This window comes from Lactuca saligna, chromosome 6 (genome assembly GCF_052625555.1).
Source record: "Lactuca saligna cultivar CGN05327 chromosome 6, ASM5262555v1, whole genome shotgun sequence".
Lineage (NCBI taxonomy): Eukaryota > Viridiplantae > Streptophyta > Magnoliopsida > Asterales > Asteraceae > Lactuca > Lactuca saligna.
Genome location: NC_136422.1, coordinates 37,853,497 through 37,862,150, shown reverse-complemented (window position 1 = coordinate 37,862,150; position 8,654 = coordinate 37,853,497).

Here is an 8,654-nt window from a genome sequence, read left to right as displayed (position 1 = left end):
AAAAAAACCAACATTCCGCATAGCTGTAGCTAGATTCGCACATGCTTTAATGGATCCGCTGAGGGTGGATTCCCAAAGAGTTTTGTGGACTGATATCAAACATAAGTTTATTATTTTTAACCTTTTTTTGTCAAATTATTTACATAATCAAATAAGGTATTAGTGTATTAAAAAAAATTTAATATTAATAAACGAAAATAAACGCAAAAAAAAAATAAATAAATAAATAAAAAATAAAAAAAAACGAAAAGAAAAATAAAAAAACAGCAATTCCGCAGAACTGTAGAGGATCCGCAGAGCCTTTAATAGTTCCGCAGAGGGTGTACACTGATCTGTAGAGGTGTATACTGATCCGCAGAGGTGTACACTGATCCGCTGATAACGGTTTTGTGGATTCCCAAATAGTTATGTGGACTGATATCGAACATAAGTTCATTATTTTTAATATTTTTTTTGTCAAATTATTTATATAATCACATAAGGTATTAATGTATTTAAAAAAATATATATTAATAAACGAAAATGAACAAAAAAAAAACAAAAAAATAAAAAATAAATAAATAAATAAATAAAACAACAATTCCATAGTAACGGATCCGCAGAGCAGCTAATAGATCCGCAGAGGGTGCTCTACGGATCCTTTGGTCATTTTCCAAAATCTATTTTTCTTTTATCATTTTCTTCAAACAACCTTTTCTTTTTTGTTATATCACAAATATATATATATATATATATATATATATATATATATATATATATATATATATATATATATATATATATATATATATATATATTCACCTGAAACTATGTTATAGGCTATCTAATTATACGTCAGTCACTGTCACTATGGAATTAATATTCGTACTTGAATTGAATTGTTGATACGTGAGTTTGGTTAGGACTTAAAAGTGGATTCCTTAGTGGTTGGTTTGAGAAGTTCCATTAATTCATGTCATTCCATCCTCCAATATTAAACATTTGGTGAAGTAGGTTATAACAGGTACTTTTATTAACTATATATCCGCCCAGCATTCATAACTAGACTTGAAGACATATATCTCGAATTGTTTTAATTTGACAAATGAAAATCTTAAAAATTTTGTATCCAGTGTAAAAGATGCTAACCTTTCGATAAATATGGGTAAATAGTCAAATATAGCATAAATACATATTTTAATATTTATATAAATGTGATATGCAATTATGATATATAAATACAATGATCATTTTATATTTATATTTATTTAATATAAACTAGAGGGTAGAGGGTTTCCCACGCTTTGCAATAGATAAGGTTGATAGTTTTAATGTAGTACAAGTTTTTTTTTTCTTTTCATCTAATATCATCCTAGAACAGGACATATGATTCCAGCAAAACATAGGCAAATACTTAGACAACATATAATAAGTGTTTATTTGTCACACCCTGACCAACGGCGGAAAGATCGGGGTTGCGACTAAACATTTGGATCATAGTCAACCGCATATATTGAAATAATAACAGAATTCATACGACATTGCGGTCTTTCGAAATGTGAATACAACAAAATACATTTGTTTAATAAATCCATAAGCCTTAAACGTGCAATGCAATTTCCTTCAAACATGAAAGAGACAAAAGGTTACTATAGAGCGTACAATTTATTTCCAAAATAAATTTCTCCGTCCTTACACTAGCTGAGAGTTCTTCCGACCACTTTGACCACCTAGAGATACATACATATTGAAAATACGTCAACAATAATGTTGGTGAGCTTTATAGGTTTTTTTTTTTTTTTTTTTTTTTTTTACTCCGATCATTTTAATAATTCAAAATATTTTTCAAAACCAGCAAATTATCTATGCATATTTTTACTATTAAAATGATTTTAACAACAAGGATTTGTTATTCTCGTGACAATTTTATTATTTGGACATTGTCCGCTTACGAAGAGTTATGCCGCATAGAGAGGGAGTTAGCACCCTAAACAATCTTACACAATCGGCCCAAATTAGCGGCATTAACTCATCCTAGACCTATACTTCTCCGAATATAAATCTTCAATCTAACAACTAGCCTATAACCGACACTATAGGCGTTCCACAAGCCACATATGCACAACAAAAACAAACGGGAGGAATCAAAATCATTACTAACATTTCAAATTAGTTGTATAGTAACAAATAAAGAAACACTTGATGTTTGTTGTCTCGTCAGACGAAGTTGTAGCTAGCAACCACGGACGGGGAAAAAGATCAACCCACATAAATCATTGCATATGAAATAGATCTACACCAAAGTTCTTTATTATAAATCTATGACATGGAAGACCTACAGTATATGATCCCTCATGGATTAACAGTTTTAGAACTAGGTTTCATTTCTAGGATTTTAATCCTAATGAAAGAAAAACACACAATCATAAAACTCCCACTTTCACCTCATTTCGATAATTACTCCCACAAATACACACGGGATACAAAATCCACAAACTTCATGACAACAATTCTTCATCCCATAAAATCCATCATTTTCGATGATAACCAACGTGAATCTTAAATTATTATGATTTTTAAAGCTTAGTGAATTTAGTTAAATATTAAATTTAACTTATTGTTCAAATAATGTGACGGTAATAACCCAAGTAGTTTCATACTACAATCTGATAGGGAGGACGTTCCGTTCGCGTAGTCGAATAACTCGCATATGTCGGGATTACATTGGTTTACCGTTTGTCTCATTAATCCATTATTATTGTATTTTAACTTTTACTTATTGTTGAAAATCTAATGCCCTGACTCTTAGGTATTAATTTTACAACTTTATTTTTCATATCGAAAGGTCTACTTGACAAGTTGGATGCCCTGACTCGTAAAGTAGGAACTTTTGGGGCCATGTGTTTAAATGACCAACTCGCCTAGTCGGAGGCATGACTCGACGGGTTGGATCTAGAGGATGAAACCCTAATTTCCGTTCTTTTGCACCCTATTTAAAGGGTCATTAGACTCCCTTAGCCTCCCTCACAGCCCCTTGTGAGTCCAGAAACCCTAAATTGCCGTTTTTCTTTCTTTTTATGTGATATTAAGCCTTGTGGTGGATTGTGGAAGGAAGACCTTCTTCATCTTAGCATAGTTTTTGAGATAACAAGTTGTTACCTTGGCGTTCTTCGATCTAGATCTATGCATGTATGAGATTAGGGCCACTTTGGCAATGTTGATATGTTATTTTGGGTATTAGGCGTGATCTGAAGTTGCAATTTCAGATCTAAGCTTATCTTGGACTGTAAAATCATAAAGTTTCAGCCTTTAGTGAGTTAATACCTTCTTCATCCCTTAGAACCTTTCTTTATCTTGATTTGGGCCATTATCACCTTGCATGTACGTAAAGTTTGCAACTTTATGTAAGAAGTATGCCTTAAGAGCTTAGATCTGCATTATGGAGCTTTAAAATGGCTTAAAAATCGTCTAGATGAACAAAGGACTGAAGGGACTCGACGAGTTGCATGGCCAGCTCGGCGAGTCCGAGGAAGATTGTCGTGCAAGGATTTCTGCATGGACTCAGCGAGACAGTAGGGTGACTCGACAAGTTAGCTAGGGTTTTCCCGACTTATGGATATGCATGAACTCGACCAGTTGTAGGGAAACTCAACGAGTCAACCGGGGATTTCACGACTTCTCGAGTTCAGGAAGGAGTCGATGAACTGCATTCGACGAGTTGGATCAACATAGACTGTTGACATTGATCATTGACTTGGACTTTGACCAAGTGTTGACTAGTTGAATTATGGGGTATTTTGGTAAATTGGAAATTTATGGAAATGATCTTATGGTAAATAGGTGGTTGAGTTCGTGGCTGGGCTTGCAGAGTTTGAGTTATCACTTTGATTCAACAGTTGAGAGGTGAGTTATCCTCACTATACTAAGGGGTCGAAGGCACCAATACCGGTCATTGGATATGATATCCTAGCAGTTGGTATTATGTTGAGTATAAGTTAGTTATACATGCTAGTTGATATGCCTGCTGATAGAACAATAGGGTTACTTGTGTTATTACCTACTTATCTGTATCTACTTTAGTTATGATATATGTTGCATATTATGTGAGTTGGGTTGAGGTTATACTGCTCTGTGCAGTAGCCAACAAAGCCTGGAGTATTCTAGATATGCGCTGAGGGTCGAGCGAGGCATGCCAGACTCATACTGAGGACTCAGAAGCATTCCAGATACGAGATGAAGGATGGGTGGGGCATGCCAGAATCATACTATGGGCTCAGGAGCATTCCATATACGAGCTAAGGGAGGGGTAGGGCATATCAGACTCGTATTGTGGGCTCGGTGGCAATCCAGATGTGAGCTGTGGGCCCGGAAGGCAATCACAACTCACACTGTGGGCCCAGGGGTAATCCAGTCTGTAAAGCTGTGGACCCAGTACATGTTGTTAGTTGTATATGTGTTATTTGTAGTGTATCGATATTTTGGGGGAACTCACTAAGCTTTGGGCTTACAGTTTCAGTTTTTGTTTCAGGTACATCCGATGATTGTGGGAAGGCAAAGGCATGATCGTACATCTCCTCATGTTTATGACTTGTTTATGGGATAGTCTGATATTATACTATTTTGAAAACAAGATTTGTAATGATTACTGGTTTTGAAATGTTTTGAAAAAGTTTAAATTTTGCATGATTTTTATGGGTGTTACAGAAAATGTATTATTTTCGCTCGCAAGTAAATGTAGTCTTAACAACATATACACATTATTTATCGAAGGGATTTCGTATTTATACCATAGTGGGTATAAATATACTTGTGGGTTATTTCCAACTCTAGATGCAAGTTTATAATTCATTTGTATATTATTATTTTACCATTTCGTTTAACTCTTTCTAGTAAGGCTCTATGAAAAATAAGATTAATACCATAATATATACAAGTAATGAGATTATACTTATCGTGTTAATGAAGTTGACAAGATATTGCTAATAAAACATTGATCCATCAAAATTTTCAACATAGTTCTTAACGATACTTTATTCATTCCTACAAGTATTAAAGAACTACTTTCATTAACTTATTCTTATCTAACATGTTTATTTCCACACGTACTTATAAAGATGTCTAACATTTTATAAAAACTCTTTTGTTTATCAAATACTAACCACAAAACTTTTAACAAACTTTATTTGAAAAAATAGTATTTGTAACATATGTAACTATTAATAATTTTGTATGTGACTTCAACTTTGCATGTATGTAAAATATATTTTGTCATCAAATTATATCAAAATACTTAAGTACGTATACCCCCCCCCCCCCCCCCCCCCCCCCAAAAAAAAAAAAAAAAAAAAAAAATTGAAAAATGTCAAATGGGTCCATAAAGACTCACATTTGGTGTGTGATTCATGAGTTTTGACGAAAGATTCAGTTAGGTTTTTGCTTCATTCAAGATCCGGTTTTTTCACCAAACAATAAAAAAAATCTTGTTTTTGATTATTGGACCTCACAAAGATGCAAAAAAATATGTTTTTTAGATTTTATGATCGGAGAAAAGCTCACCAAAACAGCCACAATGGCTATCGACATAAATGGGTTGGCCGGAGGTTTTTCCGCAACCTTCTCGCCTATTTTCTTCCTGATTTCGCAGCTACAAGTGATAAGGATAACTTGGTAGAAAAACAAACGACTTCAGGGGATATTTTGCATAATTGTTGGCTGAAATAGGTGGCTAAACTCGGTGGTTGCTGCCCCTTTTTGCCTCTCGAGACCATAATAGAAAACAACTCAAATGGAGGTCCTCTTGATGAACTTCAAACACAGGAAAGGAATTACAGAGGAAAGAGGTTTGAAGCTGAAATTTTCTGGGTTAAAGGTCCTAATAGTGTCCTTTTATAGCCTCCTAAAAGATTTCAACTTTCCTTAGTATGTACCTTTGGCCATTTTTAGAAGCAACACTTTTCTTTTGTAGGTGTTTAGAGCCTTATACTTGTAATCATTTTTTTACCCATAATGTAGAATTTTTGAGTCTTGGAAAAGAGAAAAGAAGAAGAATAAGTTGGGGGGGGGGGGGGGGGGTTAGGTCTACGGTGTAGGTTTGTAGCATACTCATTCAGTTATCGTGTTTTATAATGAATAATATTATGAAATATTATATGAATTTAAGTATTGAGTTCTAACAGATAGTTTTTACTAGAATTGAAGTAAAACTATGTTTAGAATCATTCAAAATTTATTGAAAGTGTTATGAGATTTCAATCAAATATCAGTGATTGAAATTAATGAAAATATGAAGATGGAAATAAGTGAAAATAATATTAATGAAAGTTGTAAAGGATCTTGTTAGAACATTTAGGTGAAAACCTCATCGAAATCCGAGTTATAGCGAGGAAGTTATGACTTATTGAAGTTTCGCGACAAAACCAGCACGACGTCGTATGACTTAAAAAGTGAGTTTTCGATAAACTACTTTTTAGCCTATATGATCTAAATAAAAGTTGTAGTATTCGTTAAACCAAAAAGTTTCATAAAAGAATGTGAAAATCTGACTATGTATGAGGAAGTTATGATTTTTCTAAAGTTTCGGTATAGCAGTAGATAGCTAAAAACTCGAAATAAAGATCAAGTGATTTTTAGTCGACACAACCTAAACGAGAATCGAAGGTATTGTTAATAGTAGTACAACGGTATCAAGATAGACGAAAACGGACTTCGGATGAAGAAGTTATGAATTTTTAATGGACTTTTACTGTCCCTACTTGTTAAAAATAGAATATTAAAAATGAACTCAAGATTAGCCGTTGGAGTCTAAACAAAAGTTGTAAAGCATAATTTCACCTACGCGTGCATATAAAGAACGTCAAAACGGAGTTCGTATGCAAAGGATATGAATTTTACAAGTTTTTAGCACAAACTTTCAAAATGGTCCGAAGGGGGTACGCCCAACGTTCGCATGCAGGGTCAGAAGTCGGCCACGTCCTTCTCTCTTCGCACAAGGAACACGTATCGGATAAAATAGCCATGTCCGAGCCCGAGTCCCGATCTGATGACACCTCGTAGGTACACCCCGCGTACGAGGGGTACGCTCAACGTATAGAGCCGCCTCGCGGTACGCCCAATGTACCGAGGACTATGCCCAGCGAAGTTAGTAGCTTCGGACCCTATAAAAGCGATGTGAAGTCAGCCGATTTTATGTTACATTCTCTTATATCTCTCACTCTCTAAACCCGTTTTTTTTTTCAACTTTAACTCCCCGAAGTCTCGATATCATACCCGACACCCGAAGCAAGTCCCGATGCTCCGAAGTTGCCAACATATTATATTTTCAAGTCGAAACTCTGCCCGTGTAAGGTCCGGTTTTCAATAAAAATCTCCGGTTTCGTCACAGAAAGTTATATTTAGAGCCGAAGTGCTGTCCAGATTATCATTTAATTCCCGATTATTTCACGGTGAGTATCAATATAGGGACAATTGTATGTTATGTGTTACATATTCAATGTGTTTTCCCATTTTATTATGATAATGAGCTATTCCTTTGACCACAAAGTGGATGACATAAGCGTCACCCACTTATCTCTCTCAATGTTTAAACTATTGCAGGTGATAAGCATCCAATATAGTTTTGTACTGGTAGAAAATGAAGAATAGATAATGTTATAATTTTTGTACTGTATTCCTGGGAATGTATGTAATATATATAAAACTTTGCAAACATCTTAATAGTCGATTTGTATCCAGTCTATGTAAATAAACTATTAATATAAAATATTGTTTTATGAATATGCATGTAGCATGTTTTGGAGTAACAATATTGTAAAGTATGAAAGTTTGGGTCTTTCAAAAATATGAAAGTTTTAGAAAGAATGGAGTATCTTTCAATCATGGTATCAGAGCAGTCGTTTAAGTGAACTAAATACCACAGATCGGTATTTAGTCTTAACTCGTTAGAAGTTCAATATATGAAAAGATTCATTAAAAGTATATGGATACAAATGATAGGAATGATTTAAGTGGTGTATTGGGTAGTCATAATCCCTAGTATTCTAAAATATTAAGTTACTTCAAAATTTTCAGAGAAATAGTTTAATTGAACTAGGAATTTTGAAAATTTCTAGACTTAAACATGGATTGCTAAGGGATGATGATACGACGTGTATCTAGTATATTTTAGGGTTAATACCTAAATGGACACAAGCACTAGAATATTATAGGAGACAAGCCTTATATTCTAATATGTACTAAATGATAAATAGTGTATTAATACCTATAGAGCGGTGTTGTACATTCAAACTGTGTTTGATAAAATAATAACACCGTTGGAAGAATGTTGTGTATTCGAAGTACATTTGGACAAGATGAATGTTTGGCATAATCGATGAAGTTGTTCCACCGTTGTCCAGATTGAAGCAATGATTGCCTATAGAGTAGGAAGAACCAACGATGTTGATAAATACTTCGACAGTATCAAAATTGATGTTGTGCAAGATTTAGAGGACTTCAATGAAAATTAAAAAGGAAAGGTTGATAAAGTTTACAAACTTAGTACTTAATAATACTGAGTGACAATTGACTTCTATTACATCCTTATGAAAGTTCCATTGTGTGTTAAGTCGACTTTAACATACATGATTAGGATGGTGAAATAGGTTATTTGGTTGTGAAAAGGCTGAGTGACTTACTTG